At 43.1% G+C, this 15,470-nt stretch overlaps 1 protein-coding gene across 1 annotated transcript in view; it reads left to right on the plus strand.

The window, feature by feature from the left end:
* Window positions 1–964: 964 nt before the first annotated feature.
* Window positions 965–15,470, plus strand: part of ZNRF3 (zinc and ring finger 3) — a 95,831-nt gene continuing 81,325 nt past the window's right edge. The window contains 1 exon segment of the mRNA XM_035565686.2: window positions 965–1,163. The gene's annotated coding sequence lies outside the window, so the exon portion shown is untranslated.

Here is a 15,470-nt window from a genome sequence, read left to right on the forward strand (position 1 = left end):
ATAAGGAACATGCTGGATGCTAGCAGCATGCTGGAAATGGCAAACGTTAGATTACTGCCACACACATGCTGCAGAGGAGCAGCATCTCTCCTTCACAGAAAGAATGGCGCATTTGGTTATAAAGATATAAAGAGGGCTCTTGGCCGCTCAGGGTGCGTCCATTCACGGGACGTGTACCACCAGCAGCTGCGAAGCCATCGCGCCCAGGAGCTCCGTGCCTCCTGCACTCGGGCACTCCGCAGGCACAGGCTAGCAGGAGCCCGGCGGCCGGAGGCTGCGGCCGGCCCGCTCCAGCCGCCGCGGCCCGCAGACCGCTTGCGCCGCTTCGCGACGGCCTCGCGGGTCGGGCAGCCCAACAGCCCCGGCACCGCGGGTCGGGCCCCGGCGGGCGCCACGGGCCGCTTCTGGCAGCCCAGGCGCTCCCGACCCTGCAGGCCTGACCCGCGTGGGCAGCCCGGCCCTGCCAGGGCCTTCCTGAGCGCCGCGCGGCGCGGTGCTGCCCGGCCGCCCTCGCGGCTCCGGCGGTGCTCGGGCCGGGCCGGGCCGGGCCGGGCCGGGCCGGGCCGGGCCGCCCCACGGCCGCCCGCACGCTGCGCCCAGCGCCTCCCCGCTCGGCTCGGCGAGCCGCGGGCCGTGTGTGCGCCGAGGGAGGGACGGAGCGGGTCAGAGACGCGCGGAGGGCGGAGATAACCCCGCGGTGGCCGTCACGTGGAGCAGATGAAAGGGAAGCGGCTTGGCAGGGCGGAGAGGAGCCGGGGCGAGGGACGGGGAGCGCGGGGCTGGCGGCGGCGAGGAGCGGGGTGCAGCGCAGCGCGGCAGGAGGGCCGCTGCCATGGGGCGCTGACCCGCCCGGAACCCCGGCCCCGGAGCTGGAGCCGCTCGCGAGCGATGCGCGGCGGCGGGGCGCCGCTCCCCCCCGCCGCGCGATGAGGGGCTGCGGGGCCGGCGCGGGGCTGGCCGTTCCGCCGCCGCCGCCGCTGCTGCTGCTCGGGCTGCTGCTGGCCGCGGCGCCGGGCGCGGCGCTGGGCAAGGAGACGGCATTCGTGGAGGTGGTGCTCTTCGAGTCCAGCCCCAGCGGCGACTACACCACCTACACCACGGGGCTGCAGGGCCGCTTCTCCCGCGCGGGGGCCACGCTGAGCGCTGAGGGCGAGATCGTGCAGGTGAGCGCCAGCCGGGGGGCGCCGCCTGCCCCAAGATGGCTCCGCGGGCCCGGCCGCCCGGCACCTGGCGGCACAAAGCCCGCGCCGGGCCGGGCCGGGCCGCGGCCCCACGTGCGCCGCGCGGCCTGGGGGCGCGGGGCGCCGCGGCCGCGGTGACAGATTCGCGCTGGCGCACAAAGGCCCCGCCGCGCTCCGCGCCGGCGGCGGGTCCGATGAGCCGGGGCCTCGCCGAGCCGGGCCGGCGCGGAGCCCCGCGGGGCTGCCGGCGGCGGCGGCGCCGGAGCCCGGTTTGACAGCCCGCGGCTCCCGGCGACGGCTGCCCCGCGGCGGACCGAGCCGCGCGGTCCGCGGCGCGAGGCCGCGCCGGGCCCCGTCTGCGGCCGGGGAGCGGCGGGGCGGCCGCGCCGGGCCCCGCTCCGCAGCGCCGTGCGCCCGGCCCGGCCGTCGGGGCAGCGGCGGGGGCGCGGGCCCGGACCCCTCCGCCGAGCGCGGCGCGGGGACGGCCCCTCGCTGCGCGCCGGGCTGCGGGGCGCGCGCTCGGTCGGCTGCCGCCCGGCCCGGCCGCCGGGGCGCCGTCGGGGCAGCGCCTCCCGAGCGAGCAGCCCGGTGCGAAGGCGCCGTGGAGAACGCTCGCTGCGGCAGGCGCTTGCTTTTCATCTTTGTTTCCTTCTGGACGTTGGTTCTGCGTGCACCGCTGGGTTCGCATGCCCGGTACGCCTGCTCTTGGATCTCTGTGAAGTGATTCCTTCTTATGAAAGCTTCTCTTGACTTTTTCACCGGATAAATAATGTTTGTGTTAATCGGAAGGCAACTGTTCTTTGCTCTGTTTGAAACTCTTGAAGTGCTTATCGAATTTCTTTGTAGTCACTTGTAATTGTTGACTTTATTTTTTTTTGCCTTTGGCTAAGTAAAGAAAAATGACTTAAATGGTGTTTTAATAAGTTTGACTGTTAAGCAATTGCTAGTAGCAGTCCGTATTAACAGCTGCGGAGTTCTGTATATGTATGCATACATACATGTGTCCGTGTGCGTGTATATATAATTAAAAAGAAATCTAGTGGCTAGTAACCTCTAAAAACTAGTAAAACGCTAAAACCGCAAATACGTGAGTCTCAAAACTTTTATTCTTCTTTACTTCAAAAGAATACTGATTTTTAGTGCATGTAATTTCAAAATAGTTTCAACCAGGAGGCTTTGTTGTAAAAATTCACTTCAGGCAAAAGAGTTGTGAGGACAAGCTGCTGATAACCATTTTTATTTATCCTTCCAGAGAAAATAGGGATGGAACAATTAATGCATGTTTCTGACATTTTAAAAAAGGTAATGCTATTAGGGGTTGAAGCTGATACTGACATTTTCTATCCTTTTGGTACATTATAAAACAATATGTGTTAGACTCAACTCTGTGACTTTGGGGAAAGCAAGAGGCACTAAAGTTTCACTATGCGTCAGGTGTCGGTGTTAAGAGTAGAACAGAGGCTGTTTGCTGAGGTCATACTTTTCTTGAGATTGTAGGTGAAAGTGGAGAAAAAGAAATACACTCTTTGTTCAAGACTCAGGTTTGAATAACTTTAAGGAGATGTGTTAAACGGAGTTTTGGAGGCTTGTTATGTGTAACATCAACCATCTGCTTCCTCTAATACCTGAATAGACAGCCTCCAAAATAGGAAAGACTAAAAAGATTTACCAAATCATGTGGCAAATCTTTTACAGTCATTTACCACTCAATAAACTGTTTTGCTTGTTCATCTGTATGTTTGCTAGATAACATACTTACATTATGTATAGCCTGTTTTTTTTTTTTTTTTTTTTCTTTTTTTCTGAGCCATGGGGTATGCTAGTTGTGTTTTGGAGAAGAGAAAACGTCAAACATTGCTCCAGAGCAGCTAGACTAAATACTATCAGTTGCATTTTCACCATTGATGTTTTATATTATACATCGCATCCTTGTCAGTGTCAAGCTTCCTTCATCTCCTGAAAGTGAATTTTTCAGAGCCAAAACTCGCAAACATTTTCACAATGTTGTCTTGCCTCTGCTTTTCAACTGGGCTGTATATTTATGAAACTGTATGAATTTGCTGGTTTGGATCACCATTTAAAGCTCACTGTGACATTTAGAAAGGGATCGTGCAGCTCATGGTATTAAGAACCTGTTCAGCAGTGGTTCATCAGTCAGTTAAACGAGCGTCTCTTGGCCCCAACCATTTTGTCAATGCGCATGGCTCTTTCAAAATGTGTTTTTCATTAAAATGAAATATTAGAAATTCTTGAAAATCAGGCACGCATTAAAGAATGAATCAAAGGAATTGTGGTTTTTGGACTACACAAAGACTTACTTTTGTTTATGTTAATAGCATCAATTACTCATCGGTGTTGAAAGTCTCTGAACAACAACAACAAAAAACTTTAAAAACAATGCACTTTCAGCTTTTGATAGGTCACACATTCACTCTTAAACTGGTTATTGGTCAGATTCCTATCCAGCAGTGGTATGCTATTATATTGTTTCTCATGTTATTATGACCAAGTCTTATTAGGGTCAAGTGTCTACCAGAATAACTCTTCAGAGAGATGAAATGTTCATATGCCTTCTTTAATGTGGCCACAGTTTGTATTCGGCAAACTCATCCCTAGGTTGCTGTGTCAGCTGGTCCTTAAACTGCTCAAAAGTCTAACTGTCTCAGTGGTATCTGGCATACTGGAATATTTTGTGTTTCTTGGGGCAATATCCTGGCATTAGTATGGTTGAGACTGGAAATTGAAAACTTCTGATTAGAGAGTGATTGGGAAAACAAGACTTTGTTGAAACCTCTAAAATGAAGTTATGACCAATGAAGTCCTTACAGTTGAGATTTCTTGCAGCACTCTGACCAAAAGCTCAGATGCAGTTCTGTGTCAAACTGGATGCTACATGGCCACAGACTTATAGTGCTAGGATAGCAGGCATCACTGATTTGACTAGCAGTGCCTCTTTTGCTTGGAGAGGGATTATATATCTCAATTCTGCTTGTACTGGGCAAGGTTCTCTTCCAGTTGCTTGTTCTGTCTGATAGCTAAGGTGTGGAACATCAAATGCCTTGTTTCTTGCAAAATTGTTGTTATGATGATACTGGTCAGGTGAGGTGCTGGGAAATGAGGATTGAACTTAGTCTTTGTTTTGGATTATATAAAAAATTCTGGGTTATTAAAAAATGATACACATGATGTTGTTAATTCTCTAAGTCTTTCTTTTTGCTACTACTCCCTTAGGTGTGCTGCTGAATACAGTCATATAGATGGTTTACCAATATATACATTTTTTAAAGAGAAGCAGTATGGAGGAAAGATTTAGGAATATTATTCATGGTTTTTCATGTGTGATAAAAGTTTGGGTTTTGGTTGATTTGACTCTGCTTGGAAGCCTCAGTAGGGGAATAATGAACTTCATGTAGCCATTGAACAGAAGTGACATATGGATTACATAATCTCCAGTTGCTTATATTTTTTGTACTCAAAAGTTAACAGTTTCAGGAGAACAAGCATAGCTCTGAGCTTAAGCTCCAGAAAGAAAACAGAAGTAGGGCATTTCTGAACTTCTTGCAGTCGTTCCTTATAGCAGTGCCACTGCCCATCTTCTTCCAGTTGCAGAAGATGGGGAAGCTTAGAACTAGACTGCAACACCATGTGCCTGTGTGTTCCTTTCTTCAGTGTGCCTCCCACCCCTTATTTACTTGAATAACTTTTGATCTTTCATCTGTTTTCTCAAAATGCAAAAATTGCAAAATTGCCAGGTAGGCTTTTCACTCCAAAGTATTAGCAGAGTTTTTAACAGTGTCGAAAACAGTGACTTGAGATAACTGTGTGGATATGTAGAAGTCTGGCAATAATCACAGGAGACTGAATCAAGGAAATGCTTGTGTCCTGTGAGAATAGAAAACACCACCAAAAAAAATCATAATTTTTTTGTTTTATTTTGTGAGCAGGCAGGTTGAGTTTCTTTCTTCTTGCTTGAGTTGACTGCCTGAAGGCCATTCAAACTGAGGAAGTGGAATTATTTGTGGCTTTGAGTCACCACCTTGTTGGATGTTTTCTTTGCTAGTTATGCTCTTAGAATATGAAGACAACAGTGACTGGTTTTATGTTAGTTCCCATACCTTAAATGTAAAGCGCTGGCTCCCAGTAACGGTCCCAAGGACATCAAGGATAATATATTTATCTGATAAAACTGATTTCCTGGTACCTGTTTGGAAGGCTCGGGTTTGCATTGCCATCATGTCTTTGGAGTGGAGTATGTTGGAGTTGAGCAGTCATTGAAATGTGGTGCTGTCTTTCTGACCTAAATAACTGACACTCTGTGGATACTTAGAATAGGATGAGGGGAAAGGCTGTTGAGCATTTACTGTGTTTCTCTGTTTTGGTACACAGAGGGAAGACCTAGAATGTTTCTGTTTTGTCTTATATGGAAAGCCGGACTAGGTTATGGATTTTGTTCTCTCTGATCTTAGTCTTTGATGTTGTGAACAAATCCTCTCACTGGGCAAATGCTGCAAGGCAAATGAGATGTCCATGACAATGTCTGAAAAGCCATTGAATGTGAACACTATTCTGCTTGAGCTTGCCATTTGAACTTGTTTCAGACAGAACTGTGAGTCCCATCATTCTGAAGGCCTGACCCAAGTTAAGGAGTTAACTTTAAACAGGTAATTAGGCTAAATCATGGATGGAAGAGACTTAATTGCTGCTGTCTTTATAAATAAGTAAATAAATGTCTGAGCTTCCGTAGTGCTTGTTTCCTGTTTTATTTTTTATTATTTTAAATAAAGGCAATTTAATTCCACCTCCTTTTTGTTTATAACAGCATCGGGTGTGTGTCTGTTGCTATGTACTCAGAGCAGCGAATAATTTCTATGTTTGTTGCTTTGCTGTTTTGTGGATCAGAAACCTTGTCTAATCTAAGCTTCAGTTTTCCTTTTGTTTTCTGGTTATCATTGTACCTTAGTACAGTGTACTAACTACTTACTCTTGGCGCTTAAGTCTTAACTTGAGTTATCCAGCTGGTGGAAACAAAACTCTTCTATACTACAGCCTTGCTACATGCTTGGAATAGCAAAATATTTTGCCAGTTCTAATCGTATATTTTCTAAAATCTCAGTTCTTTAAAACATATAAATAGTTTTGAAGCCTGAACTGGAGGTTTCAAATTGTTCTCTGAGTTGGCAGGGCTTGTAATCTCTCTCTGTTTTGGAAGAGTGTTGATAGGTGAATAAAAGATGAAAAATGCAGGTTTAGTGCTCTGGACCTCACGCTACTTCTGCTGCAGTTCCTGCTGTGTTCTGTGCCTCATCTGAGCTTGGTTGGTGCTTATTCTTCAGTAGTTGGACAGAAGAATGAAGATTGCCTACGCCCAGAGTTGTGTGGCTGCTTTCAGGGCTGGGGTCCCATACTCTATCGCTACCTGTTAAGTTCTGTGCTGTGAAAGGAAGGCATTTTTTGTGTGTATGGAATGAGTAACTACAGGTGCTACTAAGTGTTCTGCAGGAGAAGGCTAAGATGATAAAGGAAGCATAATTCACGTTTAAAATAGGCAATTGTTGAGGTAAAGATATGCACAGTTTTGGCACCTGGGCAGCCTTCAGCTTGTGTAACGCAACAGCAGTTTGCTTGCAGTAAAGGTATTGTAGTGGGCTTGATTTCAGATTAGATTAGCCTGGCTGTTTCACTGTTTCCATCCTTCCCTCTGTTCCCTCCGCCCACTCCTCTTTTTCAGTTTCCATCATGCTTTAGTCCATCACATACTGTGGTGCACCCTAGTACTTGGGGAGAGCTGAAGACAGCCCATCAAAGTGTTTTGCGTAGGTTTCTCGTTCTCTTACACTGTTGTGTCTTGATACTGTGCACTGTCCTCATGCTGTGAGCTCCAACCGAGTTATGTCATTGCTGCGTTAATTTACAAGAGGTTGGCTTTCTCCTTGGCTTCTGAACACAGTATTATAAAGAAGGATCATTGTATTTATGAACTCCTCAGTGTTGCGATATCCAAGATGTCTCTTGGAATGGGGATAAAAGTGCACGATAACTCCTGTGCTAGCTTTCTGCTGTTGCGTGATGTCTCTGTACAGCTATAGTGCTCTGCTTTGAGAATCCTGTACTTGCAATGTCCTATTAGGGTATACTGCAACAGTAAGAAAATGTAAGAGGCAAGGCCCAAAGACCATGCTGAAAAGGGACATTTGGCTGTTTAAATCTTCTGTGAGCACATCATGCTCTCTTCATCCATTGGACAGTTTCATACCTGCTTTCATAACTTCCGCAGAAAGAATCACCTTATGAAAATAGTATAAGGCCAAAATTATCATAGAGTTTTAAGGGCTGACAATTTGTATTTACCTAGTTAAAAACTTTGAACTTAAAATCTGTACACATATAATTCATTAGACCTTGGAGCATAAGGGTACCAACGAAAACTGTTTCTCAGTGAGTCTAAGAGAATAATAAATAAATGTTTCTAAGCATTGCTACAGGGGAAAGGGTTGTCCAAAATATAAGGTACCAAATTCAGTGGTGAATTGCTGTTTCTAGAGGAAGTGTCTGTTGTAGTGGCTCAGAGTTACAGCAATACTTGAATCCTTCTACCAGAGCCTTGTCAGCATTCGAGGCTGAGACAGTCACTTGAGGGCAAGGTAGGAGACACCGTATAAGAAAATGAGGTAAAAGGTATCAAAGTACGGAGAAAAAGGTACAATGGAAAGAGCAAAAATTGCTTATGTGACCTATCTAGAGGAATAAGAATGAAGTAAGTTAAGAAAGTAAATAGAAGCGGAAAGCTTACAACGCTGGATCCTGAATTCAGGCCAACTAGTACAATTTCTGTTAATTTCTAGATAAAGGTGGGGAATATAATGGATGAAAATGTCGTTTGTGGTGGTTCAGGTGACTTTTTCAGCATAGCTCGTAAGTTTAGTTAAACCTCCGCACAGCCTTTTAAGGTCTGCATTGCTGTGAAATTTGTGCTAGTTGGCAGAATGCTGACTGCTTCCTCTTCCATGTACTCTTGTTGCTCATTTGGGAGGTGGAACTAAGAAGAAATCTGAAAGAGGAGAGACACTCAAAAATTGTTAAACATGGAGCCTTTTGGAGAACTTTTTTCATTTATATGTATTTATGTTAAGACTGTATGTATGTGAATATGATGGTTTAGATGTAATTACAGCCTGCTTCGTAGTGTTACCAACACTTGTGGCCAGCCATGCCCCACGGATAGAATTGGCACATGCTCTCTCTGAGCACACCACTGGTGGATGTGATTATGGGACAGGGTAACTTTGTTTTAATTGCTTTGTCTAGTGAAGGGCTTCTGAAATTTTTCTAGATGAAGCATGTAGAGGTCATGATTTGGTGTGGCATAACTTGGTAAAGAAAGAAATGCAGGCAGCTTTTCTCTAAGCAGATCTTATAGGAAAGTTTTGAGTAGTTGTATAAAACCATTGATTAGCATACATAGTAATTTTCTTCCAGTTTATACCATCTTGTGGTGGAGCGTGTATTTAAAAATGCTCCCTTTTTTATTACAGTTCTCTAGTCCATGTTTTGGAATTTCAAAGTGAGGCCCTTCTGGACCAAAATAACTTTCACAAACATAGTTTTTCGAAGTGTGAATGCTTCCAAGAGGCCAGCATCTTATAGGTTAAGGAAAGGTAACATCTGGAGGCAGTAATCTCCTGTATCTGTGAGATTTCTTTAGCCAGTTATGTAAGTGGCGTGTGTATTTGCATTAATACTTAATATATTAAAAGTGCTCTATTTAGGATGTGTTAAATATTAACTTGTACATATTATCTCTTCTTTTGGGCATCTTCACTTCAGTATACACATGTGGTCAGATCAGAGGTTGTTGTGCCTACATATGAAAACAGAATGAATACAAGTTGAATGCTTGGCCTCATTTCTCATGTTTCCTGACTTGAATGGAGAGCCCTTCACATTAAAGAAGATAGGCAAAGGAAAAAGAGATTATTTTTAAACAAAGACATGTTTTGAAATTGTTATAACACCGACAGAAGATTTATGTTAAAAAAATAAATAAATCATTTTTCTGCATTTTTCTTGACTGCTTGACACTTGAACCAGAAATGACCAGGGAAGTGTGATCTTTTGGATACCAAGTTGACTATCAAAATTTGTTCTTTACTGCACTTACACCATCGGTGAAGTTATGTTTATGGTAGGCTTGAGTAGAAGTGCTTAGAAAATAGGGTTCTGGTGTCTTAGAGTGTCCTCCTCATGGTGATGAACTGCAGTCATTCATTTTTTTTATTTCGTTTTCATGGTGCTTTAAAAGACTTTTGTTGTTGCATTTGGCTTTAAGATGAAAAGCCAGTTTACAAAGGTTGATTAGGTGCCTGTTATGTTCCAGACACAAGTACACCCATAAATATGCAGCTTAATATATGCAGACACTCTAGGCTTCCCAGACATATGTTACTCTGTACATTGATGCAAGGATTTTTGTTGTTTTCTAAAGCTGCTGGCCAGCTTAAACTTTTTTTGTTTGTTTTCTTGAGCTTAAGCTGTTTTATCATTTTGTATCATCTTTAGTAGTCAAGCAAGCAGAAGAATCAGTGAGGAGGTGACTCTCCTGCCAAGGAAGTAAGGGGCATATTTTAGAGTCTGCAGTCATGATTTGAGTACAACTGTTTAATTATCTTACAGGCATGCATGTTGCAAGTATGTGCCTCCTGCTGTGAATTTATTGCATGTGCTTGGTAAGCAACTTTTGCAACACTACAATCAGAAGCATTTAGAATTTGCTTTTGATTCAGGAAAGACCCTAGTTTGCGCAGTTTCTGCCAACATCTGTTTTCCTAATTTAAGCCTTTTGATACTTGCCTGCTTTAAAAAAACAAAAAGTGTATTAATTTTGGGTGGGAAAAATCCTTCTCCTTTATTTCTCTCTCCTCCCCTCCCCCCCAGCACAGAAGAGACTCCAGCCAAACTTTTCGATGAATTCACCTTTGGAACTGAACAGTCCACTTTGGTGACAGCTTAAGAGAAGTGTGGATTTGGAAAACTGACTTGGAATTATAGATATTATTCTGTTTCTTTTTATATACCGATGGGTCAATTCTCCTGAAAGTTTGTAGTTCATGGAGAAGAATCTATTTTAAAGGCTGTGATTTATTTACTTATTTTCTGCAGAGACTGTCCTTGAAGATTTATTTCTTCGGGCCTGGCTATAGGGTGGCAGTTGCAATTAAGCCCTGACAGGTTCTGCCTAAATAGTAGTAGTAGTAGTAGTAGTAATAATAACAATATAATGTTGATGATGAAATCTGTAGCTTCTAGAAGAAATGTCAATATTATATATATAGTTATATATAGTGTGCTAGTTGTGCACACTAATGCTCTCTGTTCCTCCTCCACCGAAGTTTTATCTGTTCTTGCTGATTTTGGAGATAAGGATAGTGGTTGGGATACTCAATGCAGCAGTTGCTGCCTTTTTTCAAGCAGACTGGCATTTCTCCTAAGGCAGCATCTAAAGCCCATTGATGGTATGTACTCTGTAACAGGAAAGCATATTGGTTCCCATTCCAGTGTTGTACTTTACAGTTGTCCAGCATACTTTCCCATACCTGTTTTGTATTTATTTAGAAGACCTTTAGAGCACATACTGTCTAGCATGCTCTGATGGTAAAGGGTAAATGAACACCTTATGGTCTGGATGCCAAGCTGGCAGACATCCTGAATGGTGTGTAGCAAAGCTGAGAGCTGAGAAATGAACCTGTGAAACAGAGCCAGAGGATGCTGTTGAGTTTAGTACTTAATAGGAGCCAAGGCCTATAGACCTCTTTTTACTCAGAGGCAAGGTATTCCCTGTCTGGAAGCTGGCTGTGTTTCGTCTGTTTAAATGACAGTATCTTCTGCATCCCAAGACTGTGTCTGAGGGAAGGACATTGTAGAGTAGTTGATGCGAAAAAATTCTCAGTCTTTTGCTTATTTGAGAAAACTGTATTGCCAGAGCTCCTCCTTCCCCACCACATTTATAACTTTCAGTAATCTCTTTGTAGGTTTTGATACATGGAATTTACAGAGATTTTTCTATAGGGAGTTGCAGCGGCTCATTGGGATAAATTTCTCAACCACGTGTATTTTGTGTATATTCAGTTGACTCTGGGAGCTGAGTCTCTCCAAGTAACAGAAGTTAAAGAAAGAGATCGGGTCTCCTTTTGTCTACCCCTTTTGCCATCTTCAGACAACCGTGGGAAGATCCAGGAGATCTGAAGTCTTTCAGACAGCTTTAGTATTAAGTATAGAACCCTGATGTGGAAGAGTCAGCTGATATGTTTGCTCATGTGTGTGTATGTGTGGTGTATGCAGTACAATTAAAGTAAAGTTACACAAAGATGAAACCAGGAAAATCTTATATATATATTAAGACTGCGCAAGTATTTGTTTCCAGGGCTTGGATAGGAGTGTGTCTGAAGCCTAGAGACACGCTCCAACTGTGCAGGTAATATGGGAAGAAACTACCATCCTTGTCAGCAAGAGGTCTGAAGTGTTCTGAAAGAGTTAAGTTCTAATTAGCTCACTCATAAGGTATTTAATATCCTTATTAAACTCAACTGCTGGTTCACTTTTTTTTTTCTTCTTATGGTGAACAAAATTTCTTGAAGAGCTGAGCCTCTGCTTCTCAGATCAGAGGCTCACATGTTGAAGCTGGCAGTGCTAGAGGCTAGTTCCTATCTGTGTGACAGCATTTTTAATTTAACAGGACTGGCTTTGATGTGCTCAAATATTTATAGGAAGCTTCAGATCACTGCAGTATGTATTCTTAACTGGAGCAGAAGTTCCTCCTCACATAACAAACTTTCATTCCCTCCGTTTACTCTCGGGTCTCTTTAGGATTTGCACTCATCTGAGTAGTTTTATGTTACAAAAATACCGTTTATGTGGGGGAGGAGACACTTGATTTCCCTTCTACTCTTTGCAGTTTTGGGGTAGTCCAGTTACTGCCTTTTAGCTCCTTGTTTGAAACAACGTACAGATACTTGCATTGTGGAAGAGACAGATTTAGAAAAATAGAACTTAAGCAAAATGCAGTTATCATGCAGCCTTCTCCCCTGGTCTCTGGGAACATTCGTGTATCCACAGGAGATCAGACCTGAGATCTGTTGGAGTCAGTCATCATGAGCCCTCTCAGGAATGCACAGAGGTGTCTCTTAGATACTCCAAGGAAGAAGCTTTCAGATTAGTTTGTGGTTTAAAGAGGAACTGAAACTTTGGGGTTAGGCTCTCAGTGGGAACTGATCAGAAATTATGGAAAAAAAAGTTTTAATTGGAATTTGCCAGTTTTCTAAAAATGAACAATTCCACTCATATTTGACTTACATGAAACTCTGATCAAACTCAGGCAGGAATCTTAAAAAAGATACCCATTGAATCAGCTATCAGCTAATTTTTTGACTTTGCAGCTTTTTTTTTTTTTTTTTTTTTTTGCCTCAGTAGCTTGCTGAACATACTGTCTCTAATTCTGAGGCCTTCCAGCACCCATGCAGACCAGGAGGTGTCTCCGTCAGAGCTGGCACTGTGGGTCCTCTCAAAAATGGAAACATGGTGGGTTTGTTTTGCCACTTTTAGTAGTTTTGGTGTCATAGAAAGGCCTGATTGTGGTTTGAATCTTTGCCTTGTTTATGGCAGAGGAGGAAGTGTGTATGTCATATGAAAGTGTTTCCCCAGACTAGCTTTTGCAGTAAACTTTTTCTTCCTTTTTCTGCGATGTTTCTGTTCTACTTTATCCTCCCAACTTTCTCTTGTGGATCTCGCATAGACTGCCTTATCCCAGAGAAAACCTTGTCATGGTCAACTGGGACATGGAATCATAGAATAAAATCACAGAACCGTAGAATATCCTGAGTTAGAAGGGAAAGCAAAGCTTTGTTTTGTTTTGTTTTTCCTAGAACTTTTCTATGTTGAGGCAGTTTTCTGTATTTTGCTGTGCCGTGCCTTGTTTTTGTTGTGAACTTCACTGTGTTTTGTGTCATATGATGATCTCCTAATTAGAATTTTCTTCTCATATGCTTAATTGGGAACTCAGTTATTTAAGTAGCAGATTTTTCATGTAGATATTATGTCTTTCCACCTTTCTGATGGTAACTTGTTTTAAAGCATTGCCTACAGTGAAAAAAAAGTTTGTAAATTTAGACATTCCTGCTATAGAAGCTCTTTGTTGGTACAGCCTATTCTAGTTCAGCAAATGAAATCAATTATGTCACTGCCTACATAGGTAAATAGTGACAAGAATCAAGCACAGATGAAGAGTGCTTGATTATCCACACTGCCTGCATGTCTATTTGATGCAAACAGTTTGCTCAGAGAGTAATGTGTCTTGTTAGGGAAATTCTGCGGGAAAAAAGACCTGTAACTCACTAATGTAGAGTTTCTAAAATATACTAATAAACTGAACTTTACTAACATACAAACTGGGCAAAGATCTTGGTATTGCTTCTTCTAGAAGAAACAAAACAAAACAAATTGCCTGTGGCATCTAAATACTACTTTTTCATGGTTAATTTTAAGGGAAGAGCTATTTAGAAAGTGAAGCAGCTGTGTAGTCTTCAGGAAGTCAGCGTCATTTGTGTGCATTCTACTAATGCTGGTACGAAGTCCTTGTCTAAATTATGTGGCTGCTGCAATACAATTTTCAGTGCTTGCATCTAAAGATGGATGGATGTGATTGTCACTTCATTTTTCTGTCTTGTGAGACAGGAAAATTTCTGAAGTATTAAAATATTCAATGCTTTTGTCTCTGAGAAGGATTTATCCAGAGATCACAGTTTAGTTTTAGTTTGGTTTTGGTAGAGCTTTGGTAAAGCTGTAAAAAAGCTGGACCTCCCTCCTACCTCTGGCATATGGTACTATTGTAGTCAGAAAGAATTATAGAATACAAAAGAAACAAAATGCAAGCTGTGTATGGCACGTGTGAGATTTTTAACCATCTCTGCAACGTTTTCCTGAGAAAATAGAAAAATACCCTGAGTATTTGGGTAGTTTTTTTGAGGCTTTACAGTTCATATAGAATTTACATATTACTTTGAGTCTAGATTCGGTAACTTCTTAAAAGACATTTTTGGATGCTTACACAACTTAGAAAGGATACTTTTATCCAACAAAAGCACTTACTAAGATTGAAGAAACAGCTCTAAACTTATGTCACTTAGGAATGAGCAGTAATACCAAGATTGTGACTCAAACAGGAACTGCATTGCCACCTGAAGTTTTAACTTTCAAGTATCTTTGTCAACAAAAGATGCATTGTAATTAAAAAACTAGTATGCCTCTTCAAGGCTGTGAGTAGAGCTTCTTTTGAAATAAGTTTCTCAGGGATTTTTGAAGTATGTCCCTTCCCATTCCAAATAACCCAGTACCAAAATTTCAGTTAAAAGGACAGTAGAAAGGAGAAAGCGATATTTTCTTCCTTGTCACCTCTCAACTTGGAAATTAATACCAATCTGTATCTAATACTAGGATGAAACTGCAAGTCAAATTAAAAAAAATAAAAATCTTTCTGATTTTTAGCTTTGTAGAACAAGAGTTTTAATTTCTGTGATTTCTTTACTGCTGCTGGTTTAAGATCAGTTTTCAGGGCTGGTGGCTGCCATTGACATGTCTGTGCACTTACCTGCTTTTTTTTCACAAGCTTTCTTCTGTACAACCTGTTGCAGAATGATTACCTAGACAAAAGAGGTTGAGCTGCTATACTGTAAGTTGCCATCCATGAACTGAAAGGTTAGCACGTTATATGCTCACCCTTCCCTTTCCCCATTTGAAAAGTAAAATGTCAGCCTGAAGCCACCACATTTTCTTTTCTAGTGATTATTTTCTTACTTGAGCTCACATCTCTGGAAAGAGCTTTGGCACTGTAAAACCTGGTTTTGTGGTAGTAACTCAGATTACATTGATACCTCTTTTTCAAATGAGTGAACTCCTCTTGATAGAGCTTGCTTCCTCTACATGTGGTCCTGTGTCACAACCAGCATCATTGTCAATGTTCTGTAACTGAGACAGATGTCTCCTCGTCCTTGTTCCAGGGCCTGCTGGTCCCTCCTTTCTGCTGAGCAATCTTGCCTGACATCATCAAGACCAGAGGAAAAATTGCTACAAGGGCCCAAATGCTCCTAGGGCTTCTGACACATGAATATCCCATGATACAAAGGAGAGGGGAAGAAATGGGCTTCTCTGTGTAAAAAGTCTGCTTTTCCTTACTCTTTTCCTGCCCTTTTCAAAAGTGATTTGGAATAGTGTCAAGTGTTCAGGGGCTGGATGGACTTAAAT

Source organism: Cygnus atratus, chromosome 17, assembly GCF_013377495.2.
Source record: "Cygnus atratus isolate AKBS03 ecotype Queensland, Australia chromosome 17, CAtr_DNAZoo_HiC_assembly, whole genome shotgun sequence".
In the NCBI taxonomy this organism is placed as follows: domain Eukaryota; kingdom Metazoa; phylum Chordata; class Aves; order Anseriformes; family Anatidae; genus Cygnus; species Cygnus atratus.